Here is a 26,407-nt window from a genome sequence, read left to right as displayed (position 1 = left end):
TGTGTAGCCTCTCAGTTTTGGATTGTCTGCAGGTCTTAGATGAGTTTCATTAATTAGGATGACGTCAGGGTTGTATCTGTGAGAGAATTCTTGAAGTTCCAGAGTCTTGTTTTTTAGGCCATTGGCGTTCCAAGCGGCGATCTGTAGTGAGTCTGGCATTAATTCTAGTTTTATTCATTAACAAGCATTGATAATATGGTTTGAGTTTCTTTTAGAAATCTTTTTGTGGAGTTTGGTGAAGGGTTTGACTTACTGAAGTCTTGAAGCATGTTTGCCAATGAGGCTGTGATGACTGTTGTCATGTTTGGAAGAATTTGGTCCTGCTGGATATATTTGGATGAGCGAGCTACTTCGGCATATGTCCTGCTTCGACGGTGGCTTTCCAGACTGTTAGTATTTTCCACTTGTGAGAGCTGGTATTTTGTTGCGTGTCAGGCAACTGGGGAGCAGTCAACTCAGGTGCCTGTGGGCAGGGTTCAGAGATCTGTTTCCTTTTGTTGTCTGTTTTATTCTTAGGGTAGTGACTGTAGCCTCTGTAGTTTGCCGGGTGGGGGAGGCCCCCGCAGTTCGCGCATTTGGCTGGTGAGGTCCTGGGTTTTGAGCAGGTTGCTGTGGGGTGGTTTTGCCCACATTTGAGGCATTTGTAGTCTGCTCTGCAGAGTTTCTGTGCATGTCTGTACTTCTGACATCTGTAGCACTGGCCTGACGAGGCTTTTTCTTAGTGGTTCTGTTGTGATTTTCAGGCCACAGATCGTTGTTAAGTTGTATATTCTTGTGTGTGTTAGGTATCTCAACGAGTACTAGGGGCATTGGACTCTTGTCAGCCCGTAGCATTGTGCTAACTTTGACAGGTGGGAGATCGTGGAGGCAGAGGTCTTCAGTAATTTCATCTGTGCAGATGTTTACTGTTACTCCCCTGAGTACAACTTTTAGGTTTTTCTCCGACTTCAGTGAGTAAGTATGATATTTAATATTTGATTCGTCCATGGTTTTTGTGAGGAGTCTGTAGTCGCTTACTGTGGTAGGCTGGATTTTAACTCCGTCGTCTACGTTTTTTGCCCAAGAATAGGCAATTTGGTGGTTTTGCAACAAATAGTAGAACAATTGGGGGAACTTTTTCGTTGTTGGGCGTGGGGAGGTCAGTGTTGGGGGCATATTCTTCCATCCCCTCGTTTATCTGAGTCTCCGCTGTTTTACGTTTTTTCCGTGCATGGGTTTCTGTATATCATGTTTTGGAGTGGGAGCAGAGATTATCAGGTTCATTTTCCCTTCTTCGCCTGATGTTGAGTTGTCCCCTTCTGTGGAGTCGTCTGTCGCTGAATATAGGTTTAGAAACCCTGGCCACTCTACCTCAAATTTCTTCAACAGTTTTTTGAGGAGGTCGAGCGCTAGCTTCTTATCCAACGATTGGATAAAGTCATCGGGACTTAAACTGGTCATGTTTGAAATATTCAAATATATGCTTATATGCTTACCTGAGCTGGATCTCAAGGATTTCCGTATAGTGCACAAACACAAAATATAACACACTAAAGGACTATCGCGAGACCGCAATCACTAATTAACAACATAATCATCAGCTACTTGATTACCTTCGCTTTCTGCTTATATCAAAAATCTGAATCAACACTCCGAATTATTCATAACTATTTAAATCACTGATCACATATACACTTGGCAACCGCCATTACGCACCAGCGCCCTCCCATGATTGATTCACAGTCATATATATATATATATATATATATATGATATATATAAGGCTAAAACGAGATATATATGATATCATATATGATATCATATAAGGCTAAAATGAGATACTTGTCACACAATTTCGGAAAAGTTTCGAGGATGGTCCTGTTGTACGTCATCTCCCAAGTTCCCACTTACGAGGGAACCTAGGAGACTAATTATTAAATGTGAGTGAGATAATAAGAATAGAAAAGTCTAGGTACTTGAGGTGTGTCTCCCAGAGAAATTAAATCGAAATCAGTACTGAAATTTCCAAGAAGACTACAGTGAAGTAAAATTCTGTATTATGAAAGGAGAGACTAGGTAAGTTTCGACGAAGCCCTATTTTTGGAAACATCTCGGTTCGAATCCCGTATAGGAATCGAAGAACCTTTATAAGAACTTTTTAACTGAAGGCAATTTAGCTAGTGTCATGTGAAGGTAGAAAAACAAAAATTGGATCAAGTTTCCTGGAGGAAACTTGATCCAATTTTTGTTTTTCTTCCCTCAAACCGGCCAGGAGCACACGCAATTTACATAAAAGAATATATACTTAGACATAAAACTAACCATGATATCATAAAATTATGGTTACAAAAGCCACTCTAAGTAGGTCGTGGGCCGTAAGTACCACGGATTATTATTATTATTATTATCATTTAAGAGAGAGATGGTAAAAATATATACTAAACATGATGGAAAGAAGGATCCTTGTTTACTATGTCGACATGAATGGTAAAATGAATCATGGCTTTGGAAAGTTATAGAATGAGTCAAATTATGCACAAAAATTGAGAGGCGCAAAGAAAATGTAAATGGATACCATTCCGGAAATTGTACTACATACTCTAGAAGCCGAATATTCATCAATGAAATCCTCTTCGAGAAAGACGATAACTAAATTATCACAGCTCACCTGGTGATCCCTGAAAAAAATAAAAATAAAACAAATGTGTCAGGGAGCTGGATATCATTATACAACGATACTAGGCTAGGTATGAACGGATATTTGTCGTTCTCCGACCGTTTTTGTATACTATTAAAGAAAATAGTAATAAATGCTGAATATGCGGTATATTCTATTCATTTGTTACTCCAGATGCCCTTTCCCTTTACATTTCAGTGTAGTCACGAGAACGACGCAATATTTAGTCCTTCGGTTGGAAAGACCTGCTAATATGAGGAGCTTTTTAAACGGCTATTAAAGGCTTTCAAAGTGAGGATGGGTGAGCTATTCTCAAACAGAGGTGAAATTGTTCTCATAGCCTTAGCTGCTTTTGCAATAATTCTAATCAAACCAGCCTTTGCATATGCATACCACCATGATTTCTGAGGTTCATATATATGTCTGTTAACACAGGACTTAAAACGATATGAATAAATCAAAAGATGTTGTCAGTTTAAAATCTCCACCAGATGGCAATCAAATAGCAATCATTTCGATTCTATTCAGTATTTTGTTGTTGTTGTTTGTTACATATATTTTGGAGTTGATTTTGATTTTGACAGTAAGCTGCATAATTTTACTTCTGTTATGAGATAATAAAATAAATTATCTTCAAATTTCATATCGATATTTTATATACTTAGAAGAGACGACCTATTTACAGTTTGCATGGAGTTACCATATTCTTTGAATCAACACTGATACGGGTAGTATAAGCCGTGAAAAATAGAGGGAAGTGTTTTTCAGGTCAGGATTGTTTTTCGTGTTTCTCATATTTTTCTGGAATTACCTAAATAAGGATAACGTCATGAACGGATTTATAATAAAATTAAACACGATAATTAGCTCAAAGTATAATATTGGCCTCGATGCTGCATTTTTCTCACATGGGACGTCATTTAAGTGAGAAATGTATATTTGAATAAATGTCTCTGAAGAAAGATCTTTCTCAGTGCTGCAACTAGTAAATAAGACCGGAAAGTGATATTCAACAAAGCGAAGAATTTCTTTAAGATTTTGCAATCAAAGTATACTTCATCATCATCATCATAAGTATCAAGGATTTAGGCCTAGTATGGCCTGTTCCGGCCTTAGAAGTCATCGTTGAATCGTTTAAGAGGACGTCCTGGTTTTCTTTTTCCTAATGGCTTGTACTTTAAGGCTTGTTTTGGTAATCTTTCTGTTTTCATTCTTTGAACGTGTTCCATCCATCTATGTTTATATTTTTTAATTTTTTCAATTACTGGTTCTTGGTTTAATTCTTTCATAATATCTTCGTTTCTTTTGTGATCAAATAAGGTATATTTTGCAGTTTTTCTCATAAACTTCATTTCTGCTGTTGTTAATCTTTGTTTGTCTTTTTGTTTTATTGTCCAGATTTCGCTTCCATACATTAAGACCGGTAGGGCTAATGTATTGTATACTTTTAGCCTGGTTTGTTTTTGAACTAGGTTTGGTTTAAATATAGAGTTAATTACTCCTGTTATTTTTAAATATTTTGTAATTTTTCTGTTTATATCTTTTTCATTTTCATAAGTGATCATACATCCTAGGTAGTTAAATGAATTCACCTGTTCTAAGATCTTGTTATCTAATACTATTTTAGTTCTTGCTGGATCTTGTCCTTTAAAGGCCATAGTTTTTGATTTTTCCGTTGATATTATCATACCATAATCTTTGGATATCTCATTTAGATTTAAAATAGCTTTCTGTAAGTTATCTTCAGAATTTGTAATTATTATTTGGTCGTCTGCAAAGAGGAGAGTGTTTAAGTTAACTGTAGGTGAAAGTTTAATTCCTTGATGTAAATTTTTACTCCATTTTATTATTATTTCATTTAAGTAGATATTAAAAAGAGTTGCTGAGAGGGGACATCCCTGTCGGACCCCTTGGTTTATCTCTCTTGTATATGATAGCTCATGATTTAATCTTATTTGTATTTGATTATTTTCATATATGCTTGTGACAGCTTTTAGGATATTATTTGGTATTTGTCTTTCTTTTAATATGTTAAATAATATGTTTCTTTTAACTTTGTCAAATGCTTTTTCAAAGTCAATAAATGCAATATGTGTTTCTAAATTATATTCTCTTCTTTTCTCTATTATTAATTTTAGGCAGAAGGCTGGGTCTATACATGATCGTCCTTTTCTAAATCCATTTTGTACCTCTAGAATAAAGTTTTCGGAATATTTCATTAGTTTGTTATTTAAGATTATGCTGTATATTTTGTAACAGGAATTTAGTATACTGATACCTCTATAGTTTTTAGGGTCATCTCTATTACCTTTCTTAAAGATAGGAATCACAATTGCTTTTTTCCATTCTATTGGGAGGATACCAGTTGAGTAAATTTTATTTAAAAATAATAAGAGTCTTCCTTTGAATCTTGTTCCTGCGTATTTATATAGTTCTGAACCTAGCTTATCTTCTCCAGGTGATTTTCCGTTTCTTGTTTCTTTCAGGCTGATTTCTAATTCTTCTTCAGTTATTTCCTTTTCATTTTCGTTAATTGTTTGCCAGTTGTCTTTTTTAAAATATTTGTCTGTCCACAGTTCTGTGTAGTAATTTAGAAATTCTTCTAATTTCAATTCAGTGTTTAATTTTATGTTTTCTTTGGTATCTGCATTTAGGTGTTTCAAAATCTTATATACATTGGGTCTTATTTTATATAAATCATGTTCTAAATTAGAAACAAATTTATTCCATGATTCTCTATGTCTTTTTCTGACTTCTCTTTTAGCTATGGCTCTTATTCTTTTATATTCTATTTCATCTCCTAATCTTTTACTGCTTAACCATTTGTGATAGGCTTCTTTTTTCTTTTTGATTATTTCTTTGATTGTATCATCCCAGATCTTCAGTTTTTTTCTTTTATTGAATTGTTTGGTCTTTCCTACGCTTTCATTTACTGCTGTATTTAGTATCATTTTTATATTAAGCCATTCTATTTCTATTTCTTCATTTTGTTTTATTTTATCTAGATACTGGTTAATTCTTTGTTCATATAGCCATTGTACATTTGTGTCATTCAATAGTCTAATTTTATAAACAAATGTTTCAATTTTTCTTTCTGTTCTTGTTACTTGTAGCCATTTAGGTGGTAATCTTAATTTTATTTTAACAAGGAAGTGGTCACTGCTTATTTCATATCCTCTGTGAACTCTAACATCTAGTGAAAATTTTGATGTCTTTTCATTTAGGATGAAGTAATCTAATATTGATTTCCATCCTCTTGCTGCCCAAGTATATTTATGTATGTCTTTATGTTTATAGAAGGAATTCATTATTTTTAGGTTATTATAAACTACAAAGTCAATCAATTTTTTACCATTCCTGTTTAGAGTATGTTCTCCATGTATTCCTATATTATTATTAATTTTCGTGTTTCCAATTCTTGCATTTAAGTCTCCTGCTAAAATTATGTAATCATTTTTATTTATTTTATTATATATGTTTTGTAGCTGATTATAAAAATCAATATTATCCTGTTCTCTTCCTTCTTCTGGGGCATATAAACTAATTATTGTTAAATAGCCTCTATCTATTTTTATTCTAGCTTCTATTATTCTTTCATTCCATAATTTATAATGTTTTAACTGTTTTGAAAGGGAGTTATGAATCCAAATCATGACTCCTGCTTGTGCTCTTTGGTCTCTGTCGACTCCACTGTATATCACATTAAAATTTTCAGTTCTCATAGTTCCTTTTCATTTCTTTTTTGTTTCAGTGATTACTGATATTTTAAAATTTCTTTCATTTAATAACTTGTCTAATTCTATTTCTTTATATGCTATTCCTCTTACATTCCAGTTTGCTATGTGTATTATATTTTGTCGTTTCCATTTTCGTTTTCCCTTTTCCATTCCAGGGTCGTTTCCCATAGATTCAATCCGATTATCTTTTTCTGTCAGCTTACAAGTATGGTTATGTTCTCCATGTCAGGGGACTAGCCTGACGATGGAATAGTTCAGTGGTAGGGCTGCTACCTTAAGGCTTCTGAATTGGCCTTCTTCCGAATTTAAACCCATAGGAGGAATAGGGTATATTGAAGGGGAAAGGGTAGATTATAGAAGAAATATAGTAAGGTTTATAGAGAGGACATAGTTGTAAGGCCAGAAATGAAAAGACCCCATGGCCCTCGAGTACTCTAATAGCACAAGGGTCATAAAGTAAGAAGAGTTGGCTGATAAGGCCTTATAGGAAAGATTAAAGTAAGTGGGTCTTCCTCAAAGTAGAAGAAGGAGAGGATAGATCCAGCTAGGGGTCCATGGGAGTGCCGCTTCCCTTACAATCAAGATGATTGCCCCTTATGGCCCTGTTGGTCCACGAGTCCTTATTCAGTATATTCGGACCACTTTCGGATCAAAGTATACTTATTAGCTTAAATTATTGCTATTTAAATGAATTACTTAATTATTTAAATAGTCTTTTAATGGATTTCTGTAGCTTAAACCCTCAAGTTTTTGGCAATGAATTTTCATAAGAATTAGTTCCTTGCCAGCCTGCTTGACCAAGTGGTTAGCGGCTCCGCTCTTCAGCCAATAGGCTTCTGACTCGAATTCCGCCATTGTGATTGTCTATTGACTCTGCATAAAAGGAATCTGCGACCCTACTACTACTTCTTCTAGCAGAACACTTCATTCCTAAAACCCTATGATATACGAGAGGGTTTTTTTTTTTTTTAATAACCATACGGCGGTCAGTGAAATCGCAATGTGAATTATTAATTGGTTCATTTTACGTTGCACTTACGACTAAACATGAGCACAAATGACAATGATTTGTGACTATTACCAGCAGTATGGCACCGCTAACAGATTCAAAACATTCCCAGCTTCTGTATTGTTCTCTATTATTACATGATCCTCTTAACTACGAACACCAACACAATAGTGAAGAGATATTGCAACTTTGTAGATAGGTTAAACGCATTTTTCTTATTTTATAAACCTAAAATTAGCTTTAAAAAATAAGACTTGGCTGTTAAAAGACCATTAAGTTTAATACTTAGGGAAAGATGAGCTGGAGATATTAAGCAAGCTAAAAAATAAGCACGTGTTACTTAAAATAAACACCATGCTACTCAAAATAAGCATTCGCTGTCATAGAAGAAAGTCCAAGAGGAAACCAGTTTAGACAACTTTATAATAGTCCTCCGTTTTTATTGTACTTGTCACTTCAACTTCTCAAGAATGAACAGTCAAAAAATCTTTCCTTCTTTGCTTTTCCTTTTTTTTTTTTTTTTTTTGTCACTGCTGATGCTACTTTCTGTGAACGCACAAACCGTTATCATTGCTTGCACCGTGTTATACTGTAAATAGCTCCAGGGCATTCTCTACTGAGTTGACTGTTCTGTACTTGGGTTCATTAGTGGCAACTAATGATCATTATTGTTAGTGACTTATAGTGGCAAATTATAAACTGAATCCGTTGTCTGTTTATTCATGTCTTGCAGTATTTGTATTTGCATGTTCGGTGTTTGTCACGCACTTGTATTTGTGTATACATGTAAAAAATTTATGATTATTATTATTATTATTATTATTATTATTATTTAAATTAAGGGGATATTTAATCCCACATTATTTCAAAGCCGAATAAGAAAACTCTAAGATAGAAATCAGAGTTTCATGCCGAATATAGCAAACTATAAAAGTTCGGCGAGTCCAAGCGTGAGCAAACACCTGGGTGGTACAATACCGGGCAACTCGTTGTAAAGGTGGATAAAGCTAGGATCGTTATTCTTAGTATTTGTCCTAATGTAAAACTCATCCCCTAGGAGATGTATGTTGTTTTACATTAAGAGAGATAGGTCACTACCCAGACCGGTTTCAACCTTTATTGAGGTCTCATCGGTGAGTAGGTAGACCAAATAATACCAAGATATAGTGATAATAACTTTAATACTTTACAGTACGAGTTGTCAAAAAGGTGCACAGATAAATTAATGAAATAAAGAGCCAATTTTAACATCTCGAAGTGAAGCCTTTTGGCTCTATTTCATTAATTATTATTATTATTATTATTATTATTATTATTATTATTATTATTATTATTATTATTTTATTCACATAATTGATACACAGTCAAAACAAGATATCATGTAAACAAAAATTTGACTGGTGATACAGAACAACTCAGATCCCAAAAATCTAAGAATAGTCCGTCAGGTAGCGTCGTAAAATATGGACTGTTCCAAGTAATGCTGTTTTTTGTAGTTCATATGGGGTCACTTCGTTGATGTTTAATTGCTGTAAATAGTTGGATAGTTTCTTTGAAGTTGCATCTAATGCACCGATAACTACTGGGATGACTTTGGTGTGTTTAAGCCACAGTCGGCCAACTTCGATTGCCAGATCTCGATATTTAGTAATTTTTTCCAGTTATTTGTTGTTAATTTTATTAGCACTGGGCACTGCGATGATAATCCAAACCTGTCGATGTTCGATAATTGTAATGTCGGGTCTATTGTGTTCCAAATGCCGATCAGTTTGTATTCGAAAGTCCCAGAGAATTTTTGCTGTTTCGTTTTCCAATACAGTCTCTATTTTTTGCTGCCACCAGTTATTAGAAGGAAAGCCATATTTTTTTGCATACATGCCACTGAATTATTTTGGACACTTGATCATAGCGGTATTTATAATCAGTTTGAGCTATCTTGCTGCAGGCACTGATTAGATATTCTACAGTGTCATCTTTCTAATTGCATAATCTGCATTTGCTGTTATTATTGATGTTCCAAATTTTTGCTTTCATCTCATTAGTTTGTAATGCCTATTCTTTAGCTGCTAGAATAAATTCTTCTGTTTCTTTTTTAATGTATCCGTATTGTAGCCATTGCCACGTCTTGTTCACTTCAATTTTGTCCTCCATATCCCGAAGAAATTGGCCATGGAAGGGTTTATTTTTCCAGCGCACATATCGATTATTTTGTTGTTCCTTTTTGTAATCGCATTTGTTTCTTGTTGCTTTTAGAAGGCCCTCTTGTGTAATTGCTTGAAGCATTGGCTCAGAGCTATTGTCATTTAATTACTTAAACTAATTTCTTCTTTTTCCACAGTCTGTCTGACTTGCAACAGACCCCGTCAATCTATTCTCCTCGGTAGATACAACCGGTCAACATCACTTCGTGGATGTAATGCATGATGCATAGTCATCAGTTTTCTAGTTTTGCGTTCCAATTTGTCCAGGTCTTCTTTTGTCCAATCTATTATGCTAGCTGTGTATCGGATCACTGGTATACCCCAAGAATTCATTTCTCTAATTGTGTTTAATTCATTTAGTTTTGTTTTCAGAATATTTCTAACTCTTTTGATGTATTCTGATGCCGCCTGTTGTTTAACATTCAAGTGGAGAATATCATTGGCTTCTAATTATTATTATTATTATTATTGAGTTCTTTAAGTGAAATGCATTCCTGATGTTCTTCAAGACGAATTTGTGCAGAACGACTAGTCTGTCCATAATAACATAAGCCACAAGAGCAGCGGATTCTGTAAATTCCAGAATAAGAAAGGGGAGGATATTTGTCTTTAGGTGAGATAAGGAAGGTATTAAGTTTGTGAACTGGCAGGAAAGAGACTTGCAAGTTAATCTGTGGAAGTAGGCTTGTCTTCTGAAAGTCCTTTAATATACGTAATACAAATCTGGTAATTTCTTCTTGAGATAGGCCATAATTATTGATTATTTCATCAGTGGCTTTTGCATTATAACCATTAGTAATAAAGGTAATTCTGATAATAAACAGTTCTTTGTTTAGAAGAGAATCTGTAGAACATATTTTATGAGTTCTGTCGACTAATGATTTGATGATACCATATTTCTGACAATGGTGATGCGTATTAGAATCAATGTACTTACCAGTATGAATTGGTTTTCTATATACTGAGAACTGTAGAACAGTTGTTCTGAGAACAGTCCAAGAAGGGAAATCTGTCTTTGAATATCTCAGTATTATTGAAGGTAAGAGGGAGGGATGCGAGAGATCAGACAGGATTGAGTTTTAAAGTCTACAAGGTTGACCTTCCCGCCATTGTGATATATCTGGGAGATAGGACTTCAGGCCACTGGTCGTGGTGGATCTTGAGGATTCTAATACTTGAGCACTACAAGGTTTGTCAAATGAAAAGGAGGAATGGAGTGTACCGTCATCGGCAAAGCTATGGATAGAATTGGAAATAGGATGTAAGAGCGGGTCATTTATATACAAGAGGAGGAGAACTCTGCATCTTAAATTTCAGTGAAGATAAATGGTTATGCACAAAAGATTGTTTATTAGTATAGCATAAACAATCATATAATAAGTGTTTTTGAAGTATTTCTGTCTGAAATCTGTCGTGCTATCTTTATGACTGAATGGTTGCTCAGTAATGAATCTCGTAATGTTCTTTTATTAGTGTTCTTATTCTTATTATTAAACTGTTTTACTGCGTATTTCATTAGTATTCAGCTCGGGCTTTAAATTGTTAGCTTCGGGAAGGAGAGGGAGATTACCAATTTCTTTAAAATTTATCTGACGTTTTCTAAACTTGTCAGATCTTCCGACTCACTACATTTAGATTTGTTGACTGTATGTGTGTGTCGCCGAGTTTTCAACACGCCTCAACTCACTTTATTAAAAATGTCATATTAAGAAAAGAAAAAAAATATATGTAAATATATAAAATTTTGTCTTTAAAATATCCATTCTAAATTTATTTCAGAGGTAATAATATCGATATTTTCATATTTTATAATCATAAAACAAGGCTGTAGTTTCGAATTCCGCTGGAGCATGGATCTTTGTTAAAAGTCGTTAGGTGAGAGACGATTTTCGTGGCTCGGTGTGAGACCGTTTTCCTGTTTATTGGAGACCGCAAATTGATTTAGCAGTTTCATGTTTGGTTTCAAGCGAAGGGTTTCTGGACTTTAACGCTTATGCGTAGAATATAATATCATGGGTGACATGACATTAAAAAAATAAAAGGGCTGTGGTCTCATGTGAAAATGACAAGATTTTCACCGCTGTCTGGAACCTCTTTTTTCCCCCCTCAACACAGATACTACTGGTCGAAGCACACGTGTACAGTCTACAGACAAAAATGCATTTAATGAATGGAATGTAGTGCATGAAATAGTCTCTCATAATGATCAATATTAATCTACGGAGGTGGTTTGATGGATTTCTGTTGTTTGTTAAGGATTTTTTTTTTCTCTTTCACAAAGATGCTTTGACTTCTTGATAATTTGGCATAATTTTAGATATCGTCTTGTCATGGAATGTCACAATTTCCAGACCTGCTCCTTACCCAAAACTGTGTCATTGTTTAAAGATGATCCTAAATGTAAGATAATAACATTAGTAATTGCCTGAACCCAAAAATTCTAAATTTACATTCAAATCACTGGCATTCCTAATAGCCCTGAAATTATTTGTTAATGCGATAATAATAATAATTCAATTTTAGGAATTTTTATAACTGAAAGGACCAGGTTTCTAGAATATCTAGAATTTCTAGAGTTTCTAGAATATTACCATACGCTGTACCTCGCCGTCTCTCACTTGAAGAATTCCCAGACCATTTGATTCTCGTCATGGTAGAAAACCAACAGCTGCCATCAAAACTAATTTGATTTTCATATGAATGCTTAAGTGCACTTACAACCTACTTAAAACGTAAATTATTATCAGCAAAATGAAATGTCGATGGGATAAGTTTTTGCCGTACAAAAACATTTATGGAATACATACAAATGATATATTCCATAAAACATTTATGGAATACATTTCGACAATCCGAATGTTACATGGATTATTAAAGTTTTTTAATTTTAAAATTAGTGTGGAAGTGATCCGAGATTTATCTCTTTTTTTTTTTTGGCATAATATATATATATATATATATATATATATATGTGGCGATTAGTTTTTACTCGGTTGTTATACATTTCAAAAAATAGATTTAATGACTCCAAGACCGAGATAACATATAAAGATTTTAATGATAAATACTACTAGTTTCGGCATATAGCAGCCTTCTTCAGGTATTTATAAAGGAAAGGAATACTAATAAACATTGAATTATTTAAATAAACAAACTGGAAATTACAGGTACAAATTGCCTCACATAATCGATACATAAAAACGTTGTATTTTTCAAGTTGTTCCAACTGGCGTGCCATTGTTTGTTGCAATTGTGCGTGCAAGTTCACGTGAACGCCAATATTGAATAACTGCAGCATGGCTATCTGGGATGTTATAACTTAAATTATTATTTAAGTGGACCGGGTTCAGTAGGATTTCCCTTGATTCTACGATTTTTCTTTCAAACTCATCTTCACAGCGAAAAATATTTTCTGATCTATTCCAGCATACAGAGTGGCTTTGTTGGTCATCATTAGGATTATTTGAAAAAAGAACATGACTGGATAACGCAGTTGCATGAGATCTTTTGTATGAGATGTCTCTCTTATGCTCTTCTATGCGTTGTTCAATAGCTTTGTTAGTTTGACCAAAGTATGGGATATTGCAATCACACCACAATTTATATACTCCAGGGTACTTAAGGTTGTGATGAGTAGGTTTTGGATGGCTGATTAGAGAGCGGATTTTTGGAAGTGTGGTGAAGAAGGTCCTGATATTATATTTTTTAAGGACTTTAGCTATTTTCTTAGAGACTGTGCTAATGTATGGAATAGAGATGCTACCTTTAAAATTAATAGTCTCTGTTGTGCACTGCTTAGGAGGGTTCAGAAGAAGTTTCTTAATTGTGTTTTCAGAGTATCCATTTTGTTTAAAAATAAGAGTGAGGTGATTCATTTCTTTTTGTAGTTCATCTTGTTTATTTAAGAGAGAACGTGCTCTGTGTCCTAAGGTAGATATAATTCCAAGTTTTTGTGGTGGAAAATGATGAGAAAGATTATGCAGATATCTATTGGTATGCGTAGGTTTTCTGTACATAGAGATTTTTAATCTTTCAGAGTATCGTGTAAGCATAACATCCAAAAAAGGTAAAGAGTTATTATTTTCTATATCAGCAGTAAATTTTATATTAGGATGTTGGATGTTTAGATGACGAAGAAAATCTGTGAGAGCTGTGTGCCCGTGATTCCAAATAATGAATATATCATCAACATATCTTTTAGGTACATAACATATCAAAAGCCCTAAAAAATCTAAAACAGAACAGTAACATTATTATTTTACCTGCAGATAAAGGCAACTCTACGGTCATCCTCAACTCTGAAGATTACCACAACAAAATGCTTCAATTACTTGAAGATAGTTCAATATATTCAATTCTTCAGGAAGATCCTACAAGAGAATTACAAAACCGTACAAACAACTTGTTAAAGACTGCGAGTGAACTTCCTCATAATATTCGCCTCTCATTACGCTCTCTACATCCTCTTATCCCACGCATCTATGGAGTTCCAAAAATTCATAAAGAAAACATCCCTCTTCGCCCAATTGTGGAAGGAATTGATTCACCTACATATAAACTTTCAAAATATTTAGCAAAGTACCTCAAGTGTTTCTCCAATAAATCTTCATCTTTCATCAAAAACACCACAGATTTTGTTTCTCATATTAAAGATATTCCCATCGATGATAATGATATTCTAGCTAGTTTGGACATTATATCTTTATTTACTAACGTTCCTACGGACGAGGTACTTACATTACTACAGGATAAATTATCCAAAAAAATGTTCACTTTATTAAAGCATTGCATTCATTCTGGTTACTTCAGATATAAGGACTCCATTTACCAACAAAAACAAGGCCTGGCAATGGGCAACCCTTTGTCCCCTGTGCTAGCTAACATCTTCCTTGAAGACTTTGAAAAGAAAGCCATATCTTCCTTCTCATTTAAACCAAAAGTTTGGAAAAGATATGTTGATGATATATTCATTATTTGGAATCACGGGCACACAGCTCTCACAGATTTTCTTCGTCATCTAAACATCCAACATCCTAATATAAAATTTACTGCTGATATAGAAAATAATAACTCTTTACCTTTTTTGGATGTTATGCTTACACGATACTCTGAAAGATTAAAAATCTCTATGTACAGAAAACCTACGCATACCAATAGATATCTGCATAATCTTTCTCATCATTTTCCACCACAAAAACTTGGAATTATATCTACCTTAGGACACAGAGCACGTTCTCTCTTAAATAAACAAGATGAACTACAAAAAGAAATGAATCACCTCACTCTTATTTTTAAACAAAATGGATACTCTGAAAACACAATTAAGAAACTTCTTCTGAACCCTCCTAAGCAGTGCACAACAGAGACTATTAATTTTAAAGGTAGCATCTCTATTCCATACATTAGCACAGTCTCTAAGAAAATAGCTAAAGTCCTTAAAAAATATAATATCAGGACCTTCTTCACCACACTTCCAAAAATCCGCTCTCTAATCAGCCATCCAAAACCTACTCATCACAACCTTAAGTACCCTGGAGTATATAAATTGTGGTGTGATTGCAATATCCCATACTTTGGTCAAACTAACAAAGCTATTGAACAACGCATAGAAGAGCATAAGAGAGACATCTCATACAAAAGATCTCATGCAACTGCGTTATCCAGTCATGTTCTTTTTTCAAATAATCCTAATGATGACCAACAAAGCCACTCTGTATGCTGGAATAGATCAGAAAATATTTTTCGCTGTGAAGATGAGTTTGAAAGAAAAATCGTAGAATCAAGGGAAATCCTACTGAACCCGGTCCACTTAAATAATAATTTAAGTTATAACATCCCAGATAGCCATGCTGCAGTTATTCAATATTGGCGTTCACGTGAACTTGCACGCACAATTGCAACAAACAATGGCACGCCAGTTGGAACAACTTGAAAAATACAACGTTTTTATGTATCGATTATGTGAGGCAATTTGTACCTGTAATTTCCAGTTTGTTTATTTAAATAATTCAATGTTTATTAGTATTCCTTTCCTTTATAAATACCTGAAGAAGGCTGCTATATGCCGAAACTAGTAGTATTTATCATTAAAATCTTTATATGTTATCTCGGTCTTGGAGTCATTAAATCTATTTTTTGAAATATATATATATATATATATATATATCGTTTAGAAACCTATTACGTTCAATTTTGCGAAAAAAGAAAAATCTCCAAAGATTTTAGAAATTCTGAATATATTGTGAAACGCAATTTATTATTATTATTATTATTATTATTATTATTATTATTATTATTATTATTAACCAGTCATCTCCAAAGAGTTCCAAGACTAATCTTTGGAGGCTCACACTAACATCATTATTCACACAATACTTATCATACCTTTCCAAAAAATCATTCATTGCCAATGCACTCACCATCATCTCCGCAATCTACACTCGTTCATTACCCTTTAAGCAAAAAATCTAGTCCACGCTAACACTTTTACTCAGCCACCTTGTTCTTTCCCCTTCTTGCCATGTATTGAAAAAATTTCTGTGGTCTGCTGTATGGAACCCCATTAAGCAACTTATATGTTTCGATCATATCCCCCCCCCCCCTTCTCCTCCGTCCGCCAACCAAGTTTTAACCCACAAACCTTCACTCTATGCCTATTAAAGCATTCCATACGCCTGACACCATCTTGGTCACCTAAATATAATGAAATTAACAAATCCAACTTCTTTTCTTTCTTTTTTTATTTGTTTGCGTGGTTTTTTTTAACGACACGCATCATCGACAATAAAATTTAATAATTTTTGAATTCTGTTTGGTATTTTATTTTTCCTTTACTACAGTTTTAGCGAAAATAAGTTGCGAAGCGACATCTAGCAAAGTATGTGTATGCAATTGATTCTTCTTATTCTTCTGTCGTCTGTTAAGTGTTTTTATATTTTTCGTATATTACTTGACCAAGGTTATGCGTCGTTAAAAAAAATAACAAAAAAATAAAATTATCCGACCATGAAAAGTAGGTTGTAGCCTGTCGTGCAAAAGCTATGTATTTATCTGCATTAGGTTTTGTGTGATTACCCCCTCTAAGAAACGTTCCTCACATCAGTGGCCTCAATGTCATAGTCTGATTGCAAAGGTAAATATGGCTCGGGATATTATTGCAACACCGTTTGATGGCATGCGCAACTATTCAAATTACGCCCTTTTTATTTGATTTATTTCAATTTTATTTATTCAGGTCTATAAATAACGACCCGATCATACATGCAAATTTTGAATAACACAGTATATTATTTATTCAAATAATATTTTAAAGTAATAGTATTTTCACAGCAATTTAATAATAACGGAAATATATGTGTGCCTCCTCTTGAAGGAAAAAAAAATCTGTCTATAAAAGCTATTACAAAACCGTGATAAATATCTAATCAATAAACTACCATAATCGTAATATAACCAGTATCATGAACAAATTGAACCTATTTTGACTTAACATAACCTGGAACTTTTATACCAGTTAGACAATAATAGAATTCTAGCAGTTGAAGATCAGATAAATGCAAAAAGATGATTATAGTAACACCAGAGAAAGTGTTGTCTTGAACAAATTTTTAAAGATATTTAAAAATTCCAAGAATTTTCCATGAAACATGGGTAGTTTTTCACCAAAATCAGTTCTTCATTGCATTTTCAATTAGATTTTATGAAGTTTTTTTTTAGTACAATATGACGGATTACATTATAAATTAAATTTTGGAACAATGGTGGCTATTTTTTTCTTTCTTTTTATCTGTTGATATCCTGAAATAACTGCATTATTTAAACTCAATTACAGTTCTTGAATATTTTTCTGCTTTGGCCTACATAATAATTTAGTTTTGATGTATAAAAAAATTCAGTCGTCTGCGTTTTATTTTAATTCTTGTCGTTAGAATAATTCGCCAGGTGGCATATGTATCTGCTGCTTTTTTTTTTCTTTATTAAAAAAACAATAACTGTTAAACGATCCGGCATCTTTTGGTAAATTTACCAACATTATAATACACTTCAATCAAAACTGTGATAAAAGAGGTTTTCATTATCATCCTCTCCATTCTGAAGGAATCGTGATTGTTATCGTATTACCTTAATTTCCACCTCACGTTATTTATTCTGTCATCATGTGGTATCCAACGTCTAGCTTACACGTAAATAGGTATCTTATTTGCTTACTTACATAACATGACTAATTGTTGTATCAGCTGTTATCAGATGCAAAGGTTAAAACATGCTTCATTGCACTTAACCTATTACGTCATGCTGTTACGTCACGTTGTTCAAGTTTATTTTCTTTTTATCTTGACACTGATGAGTAACAAATTATTTTAAATAATATCATTATACGAAATTGTATAGGATATAAAGATTTTGGTTTACAGAGGGGGGGGGGATATTGCACTGAAATCACACACATTAATTAATTTCATAATTGAACGATATATAGCTGCATTATTTAAATAAAAAAAAAAAGCGAAATAGTTTGGGTGAAAAGTTCAAGTGTACTGTCATAACATACCAGAGAAGAGAAATTCAGGGTCACGAGTCCTTGGATGACACGCACTGCATATTCTGCTACTACCTATCCTATCCTATTCCCTCAGCCATACGGCTGGTGGGGGTAGCTATATGCTACCATGCTAGGTAAATGATTGTGAGCAAGGTGGTTTCCCATGCCTTCCTTGCCGTAGTATTGACATTTATGACTGTAGCCGTGTGTGTTCACGGGACCGGTTAGCCTGTTTTGATGGATGAAAAAATCATGTGACCTCCGTCTGAGACCGAACTCAGACTAAGTGAAAACGCAGAAAAGTTAGTGCTATATCCTACAAGAAATTCGAACTTGGTGAACAAAGGAATTAAAAGGGAATTCTTACTGTTCTGATTTCTTAACCGGTTAACTCACCTTTAGTCGAAAGAGACCAGATAAACAGGAATCGAACCCAGGTTATTCGACCATAGGGCTTCGTCTGTACCGACTGAGCTACGGAGGCTCCTGCTATTACCATGAATAGTTATTTCATTAGTGTATCTTAGTTAAAAAAAAGTAAGGAGAATACGTCGTTTAATAGACAAGGGTTAGAGAAAGGAATAGATATCTCCACGATGCCAAATCGTAAGGTTTTTTTTTTTTTTTTTGACTGGGTTGTTTGCAATTATCTTCTAGTAAAGTTATGTCAGGAAGTTTTCAGAACAAAATCATGTGACCTCCGTCTGAGACCGAACTCAGGCTAAGTGAAAACACAGAAAAGTTCCTGCTACATCCTACAAGAAATTCGAACTTGGTGACCAGAGGAGTTCAAAGGGAATTCTTACTGTTCTGATTTCTCAAAAGAAGCATCCCCCCCCCCTCATACGAATGACAAAGCACTTAAAGATACCGACACCATGCATTACCACACACACACACACACAAATTCTAAGCAAAAACAACAACAAAATGAGACGTTAATCTGTTAATCGAACCTCGTGGAATTTGTACACTAAGAAAAATCTGATGTGTGTGCAGTATTGCACACTCTACATATCACCATCAGTGACTGAACGATGGAGAAAAAAAAAATAAGGAAATAATTTTGTAAACAATCATCAAATGGTGTATTTTGTAATCACATTCTTGGATAGTGACAGCATTCATTGTAACAACTATAAACTTATTTATTTTTTTGTTTTATTTTATTTTATGTTTTGTTTATTTTTGCCATTAAAATTGCCTCATTGATACCAAAATTGAAATGACTTGATACATATTGTATTAAATTTCATTCATGTACAGATGGGGGAGTCGGTATTAATATAATTTCGAATCGTTTGTCACTTATGGCGGGGGGGGGGATAGTTTATCAACAAGTCGAATATCAAATGAAAAATCATTACATTGGACAACCATATTAATCACGCAAATGACAAAATACTTTTTTTTCTTTCAAATTTTTGATATGAATCTCACAGACAAATGGTTGTAAACCAGAATACATGAATACTATGAATTTGCCGAGGCTTATAATCAAGAACCACTCATTGCTTCTACCATCATACTAACATTCCTCCTAACGAAGGTTCTTTACTTTCAGCTTTCTATCTATCTCTTGTCTCTCTTACTAACCCTAGGAGGAGATCCTCCATTCTCCCCGAAGCTACTAGAGTATTCTAGGGCTAGGGGTGTTTCCTCCTCTTCCAACTAACCACTAACATAAGTTAAGGGGATAAAAATCCCTTATTGTTTTTCAGCCAGTAAGCGAAACTAAGATCGAAAACTACGATCTGTAACGTTTCATGCCGACGAACTGTCAGCGTATCCAAGCGTAAGTGACCACTTGGTAGTGCCACACCACGGCAACTCGTATCAAGAACAGTGAGGGATCTTGCTCCACCTTTGCAACGAGTTGCCGTGGTGTGGCACTACCAAGTGGTCACTTACGCTTGGATACGCTGACAGTTCGTCGGCATGAAACGTTACAGATCGTAGTTTTCGATCTTAGTTTCGCTTACTGGCTGAAAGACAATAAGGGATTTTTATCCCCTTAACTTATATCAACCTCGCCAGAAAAAAATAGCCGTTTTGGCTTTTCATCCTAACCACTAACATATCTAGTAGTGGGCAGCAGCGCTACTAGTTGTAACCTCTTGTAGTATACATGCTATATGAGGGGGAGATCCAGAGGACTGACTTGGCTCAAACGTGATAACCTTGGGCTATGACGAACGATTAATCTCTCTCTCTCTCTCTCTCTCTGGCCAGGATACTGCAGTAGAGAAGGCAACGGGAAACCACTCTACTATTATCCCATGATAACCTTCGTGATGATGTAAGGTCACGAGTCCTCAGACATGAGGAGATCCGAGAGAGAGAGAGATAATCAAGAAAAACCTGCTCTAAAGATCAATGATTATATGGAATCTTTATATGGATTTTTCAATTAAAGGTGAGTTAGCCGATCTCATACCGAGAGAGCAGAGTTTTTTCCCCCGTAAACTCGGGTTTTTCATCCCGCGTACAGACATATTGGCCTTCAGAACACATACAATTTGCAAACAAAAAATACTGTTGACGGTAGTAGCGTCGTATTAGGAGAATTAAGTAGTAGTAGTGGAGAGCGTGAAATGTATTTAGCGAGGCAGAGTAGAGTGCCCTCCCGCGATGAGTCCTTGGACTCCATGGAGGTGTCACGTAATAATAATAATAATAATAAAGACCAATGATGGAATTTTTTTTTTCAACTTACTTCAGGTTCCTAATAAGCAAGCCGATAGTTTCACTCCAGGATGATGAAATTCATCTAGCACCTAAAGACGTACACAGAAATCGATTCCCGGACTGGGATTCTAACAAAGTGGCCGTTATTTACATAATGAAGTTTGCACACAAGTACTTAAGTTTAAATTATTACTAGTGTCTTATCAATAATTTTCTTTCAAATTAATCTGTGATTTATTAATGGCCCAATATTGTCAGATCTTATATTTTGGTGCCGGAGGCACTATTAAATGCATTACCATTACTCCATCTAAATCTTGCCCTTCGTTTCTGAACTCTTCTTTGAGTTCAGAAACGAAGTTCAGAAACACTTAAATCTGTTTGCTTATCTTTCTTTTTCCATTCTGTTTAAGTGATCCTAAACTTTACATTAGCTCTGCTCGTACATGAATATTACTGATTTGAAATTACTTTCTAATATCTTCATTTTTAATAGGATTTTGTCATCGATGCTATCTGTTCACTCCCCTAACTGTACTTTAAATTCTTATGTCTGTGTTTTTCTCTATTCTTCGCTGAAATGTTTTATTTTGAAGAACCTAAATAACAAATAAAAGTAAAAAAAGCAAAGCACTCTTAAAGGCTTGTAGTTAATTTATTCAGGCGTATAATATTATTTGCATAAAGTAAAGATCGAAGTTAAATATCTCCAATTCTGATAACAGGTTTTATGCCACTTTTCTTCATAATGTAATACATATATTTTACATCAAACTATCTTTCTCTATTTATTTCTCAAATTGTCACTGCATACTTACAACTTCAGTATAAACTGTGCATTATGGTCTGAATAATATTCTATTTACGTCATATATTAAATTATTAATTGATCTATTGACATACTATGAATGTCATGCATTACAGTTGGATACTTGAAACCGATCAAATAGTGCTCATTGATATTCAAAACTTTTTCGCATAATGTCTTTGAGAATTTATGAGTAGTCTCATATTTTTCAAACTGCAACACACACACACACACACACACACACACACACACACACACACACACACACACACACACACACACACACACACACACACACACACACACACACACACACACACACAAAATTCTCATGTCTGTATGTCTGTGTTTTTCTCTGTTCTTCCCTGAAAGGTTTTATTTTGGAGAACCTAAAGAACAAATAAGAATTAAAAAATAAAATAAAATAAATAAAACACACACAGACAAATATGTGTGTGTATTTTTTTTTTTTTTTTTTTATATTTTTCAAACTGCAACCCACACACACATATATTTGCGTGTGTGTGTGTTGTGTGACGGAAGCTTTCTGAACAATGTTCTTATAATACACATTCGACTATGTCCAATATGAAACTTGATATTCTGTTCATTCATGTTACCTGCAGGCTTGTTTGGGATACGACAATCATCCACTTCCTTATGGGACTCACCTTCATTTGAAAAAGCTAATGATTCTTCGCGTCCTAGACATAATTCAGACTCAAGTTTTCGAACTAAAGGACGTCATGGATATCGACTGAGTTACGGAGCTCACAGTATATGTGTGTGTGTGTGTGTGTGTGTGTGTGTGTGTGTGTGTGTGTGTGTGTGTGTGTGTGTGTGTGTGTGTGTGTGTGTGTGTGTGTGTGTGTGTGTTGAAAAAACACAGCAATACAGTATAATGCCATAATAGAATACTCTCTCTCACTCTTTTTGGGATTGCATGAATGCAATGATATATAGAATAAACCAAAGTATTTAAATATTCGCTAAGAATATATTGCTCTGATTCTCCATAAAACTTCCATGGGAAAGTCCATCAATTTTATAAGGTTTAATGGAAGTGGAAACTGCTGGCCTACGCAGTTTTTCAGAAAGTTTTACAAATTCTTTACATGATTACAAACCCATTGGAGTAGGATAAGTTAATTTTTATGCTCCAGAAACCAACCGGTAGTTCCACACTTTTTGTGACTGCAGCATTATCATGGAATAAGATCCCATCCCTTCATCCAAGAACAATTACTGCATCATGAAATGTAGAGATTGCTGCAGTAAATCTCTTTTATATTCATTCCGGAAAATTGATAGATTAACAAATACATGTTGCAATGTTTTCTCTTCTGATGAATTAATACATTAAAAATGTGCTAAAATTGCTCCACATTGTATGATATGGCCATTGCTCAGTATCTACTCTGTCTGTTCTTACACAGCTCCATTTTGCTATTGGTGTATGATCGATGTTTATACACAGATCATACACCAATAGCAAAATGGAGTGGTGTATGATCGATGTTTATTAAATAACATTAATACAATATTTTTTTTAAAAAAATGTGTGTCATATTTATATTATTTTTAGTTCCAGAGAAAATTGATAGATTAACAAATACATGCTGCAATGTTTTCTCTTCTGATGAATTACATTAAAAATGTGCTAAAATTGCTCCACGTTGTATGATATGGCCATTGCTCAGTATCTACACTGTCTGTTCTTACACAGCTCCATTTTGCTATTGGTGTATGATCGATGTTTATACACCGATCATACACCAATAGTAAAATGGAGTGATGTATGATCAAAAATGATGAAATATTTAATTCTATCGTAGCACAGATGTTTGTGAGCGTCTTTAACTGAACCCCCTCCCCCCGTTTTGACGCTATAATCAGATCTAACACTCTTTCACCTCGAGTTCCTTCTGTTACATCCTACTTGAGGAAGTTTCCTCTCAACAGCTCAATAAATTCAGTTTCATTCTTCACATGAAATTTCACCACTACCCAATGAACGTTAGGATAATTAAAGTCGCCCATGATGATTACTTGTTTAGCACCTATCAGCTTGCTTAAGTAAAAATAAATGATTAAATTATTTTAAAAAATACGATATTACAGAGTTGGCGGAAATTTTTGATTTTTGACGTTTTGAACATCACTTGATAACCAGATAACCATCTACCTTCATCATCAACTGAAGGCAGCTTAGCCCATTTCATGACTTGGCTGAAGGGTTTGGATGTTTCACTTGCAAAATATGCAAACCAGGAAGAAGAACATACAGACATAATACACTGACATAGTCTTAAGTTGAGGCTTATAATATCAAACAGACAGACCAAACCAAACATTTTGTGCGGTAAGATTAGTGAGATATCTGGCCAAGCACGCATAGATGAAAGCGCACGAGAATATGACTTCCGCTATATGTCCCTAAATCTGAGTTGTAGGATCAAAAATCTAGGTTTCAGAGAAAAATAAAATCTCCATTTCGTTGTGCCATAGATCTGCCAACTCGGAACTGATAGAAATTAAGCCCAGAAAGAAGTTCTAAAATCTATTCTATCTATAAGATATTATTTCATATCTACCGATCTAGCAATGCGAATATTATCGCAAAACAACACAAATATTTGCTTTGAATAATCATATGTGGAATGGAACAGTAGCTTTCCAAAAAAAAAAAAAAAATCCTAGTGATAAACCAAAGTGTATTCTTGATACTTCACTACAAATATCTAATGATAGGATCTGTCCTTGCAACTTCTAGAATTCATAATAATTCCTGGCATTCAGTTCTTTGTTACCAATACTAATTTGAAAACTCATAATTATTTAGATTTCTAGAATTTATTATCGAGATAATAAATTTTAAAAACTTACAGACTAGAATTTTCTCATAATGACGACGAATCTTGGACTCCAGGAAGTTACGATCATCATCCTCATAATAATAATAATAATAATAATAATAATAATAATAATAATAATAACAGCAACAACAAAAAAATGAATTATTACAAAATTTCAGTTTAATTTAAATATCTAAATATTTAAAGCACTTAACAAAAATTCTCCATTGGCCTCAAACATTTTTGAGACATCATTTCATCATACGAAGTTAAGAAAAAAATCGTTCATTTTCTTATGAATTCCTCTGGAGCTCTATAGTGCAAGACTACTACTAGAAAGACTGTTATAAGTATATTCTAATCGACGATTATAGGAACGTTTTTCGGCCTTTTTCGCGAGTTATTCAATCTTTGGCATTGTCGGTTTTTCCTGTCGGAAACTCGAATTTTTAGCCCTGCTAGTCAAAAAAAAAAAAAAAAAAAAACGATCATAAAACTATATATTATTGACATTTCAGACAATAATATATAGTTTAATATTATGGGTGACAGTAAGTCGACAATTATCTGCTATACTACTCTTCAGATGCCTATGAAATCATTGATAGTTTGGGCCAGCTATCAAATGATGGCTCAGGTTGATAATATATGGTTGCCCACTGATCTTTAGAAATTTAGGGCTAACGATGCCTGGCGTACTCTCTTTGGAGAATAAAAGGCGTTAGATAACGTATTTAATTTGCTATTGCTTCTCTATCAGCTATGACGTCATTGCTCTACATGTAGAATACCCATAATTTAAAAAAAAAATGGGACATCAACTGTTGAGGAGAAGAATTTAAGATTTCCTAAACAAATTTCAACAAGTAAAAGTCCCATTTTGACTATAAAAATCATTAATGCAAATTTAAAAACTGGGTATTTAAAAATGCCTCCTATGTGGCCTGTTACATTATATCCACGTAATGTCGTGTGTTTGTAGCAGCAACAAATTAAGCAGTCATAAGTAATTGAGGGTTAAATTGGTAAATAAAACAAAACATAAACTGGCATTATTTTTTTGAAAATAATAAAGTGAATTTTCTATAAAAATACATAAATATTTCAAAATTTAGCCTTGCCATAGATGATGATGATGATAACAACAACCGCTTTTCTCAACTGAAATCCCAGCAGTTTCTGTTTCTTTTAAATTTGCTGTAGTGGCTGATGTTTTCGTATCTTATGATTTTTCAGAAGAATGTATCTTTTCTAATATTGTTTTTTGATTTACACACACACACACACACACACACACACACACTTGTGAAAGTCATCCCACTTCATTTATTTAACAAGTTTTTATAATTATGATTGTTTTCACTTCGTCAATTATGCAAGCGAATTTTCTCTTTGTTCCACAACAAATCCACTATGTTGATGCATACGAGCATACGATTAAATCAACAGAAGCACCGGAGACGCGTTGTCTCCGGTTCTAGCCGGAGACAACGGCTAGAACCGGAGAAATTTTTCTCCGGTTCTAGCCGTTTTTCTGGGAGATTTTGAGGAAAAGGCCATTTCCTCAATGACACTGAAACCTAAAATCTGGCTACGTTACATAGAAGATATTTTCCTAATTTGGGAGCCCGGCCCAGAAAACTTACAAACCTTTCTGGATCATTTAAATAATTTTCATCAAAATATAAAATTCACATCCGAACCAGAAGTTAATGGTGTTTAGCTTTTCTAGATATAAAACTTACTAGAACAACGGATGGTCTCAAGATGTCTATCTTTAGAAAGCCAACACACACACCGATACATACCTACATGCTTCGTCTCACCACTACCCCCCCCCCCTCTCAGAAATTAGGAATTATTTCCACACTAGCTCATCGGGATAGATCCTTGTTGTCAGAAGAAGAGGAA

At 34.2% G+C, this 26,407-nt stretch overlaps 1 protein-coding gene across 3 annotated transcripts in view; it reads left to right on the top strand.

Annotated features, from left to right (window-relative positions):
- The window catches only part of LOC150101891 (bicaudal D-related protein homolog), a 240,926-nt gene that overhangs the window by 71,145 nt on the left and 143,374 nt on the right, over positions 1 to 26,407 (top strand). The gene's annotated exons all lie outside the window — the stretch shown is intronic.

This window comes from Typopeltis vanoorti, chromosome 11 (genome assembly GCF_054136105.1).
Source record: "Typopeltis vanoorti isolate ZY-2024b chromosome 11, IOZ_Tvanoo_1.0, whole genome shotgun sequence".
Classification (NCBI taxonomy): Eukaryota; Metazoa; Arthropoda; class Arachnida; order Uropygi; family Thelyphonidae; genus Typopeltis; species Typopeltis vanoorti.
The sequence above is the reverse complement of the archived record's forward strand: the minus strand, read 5'-3'. Positions and strand labels throughout refer to the sequence as shown.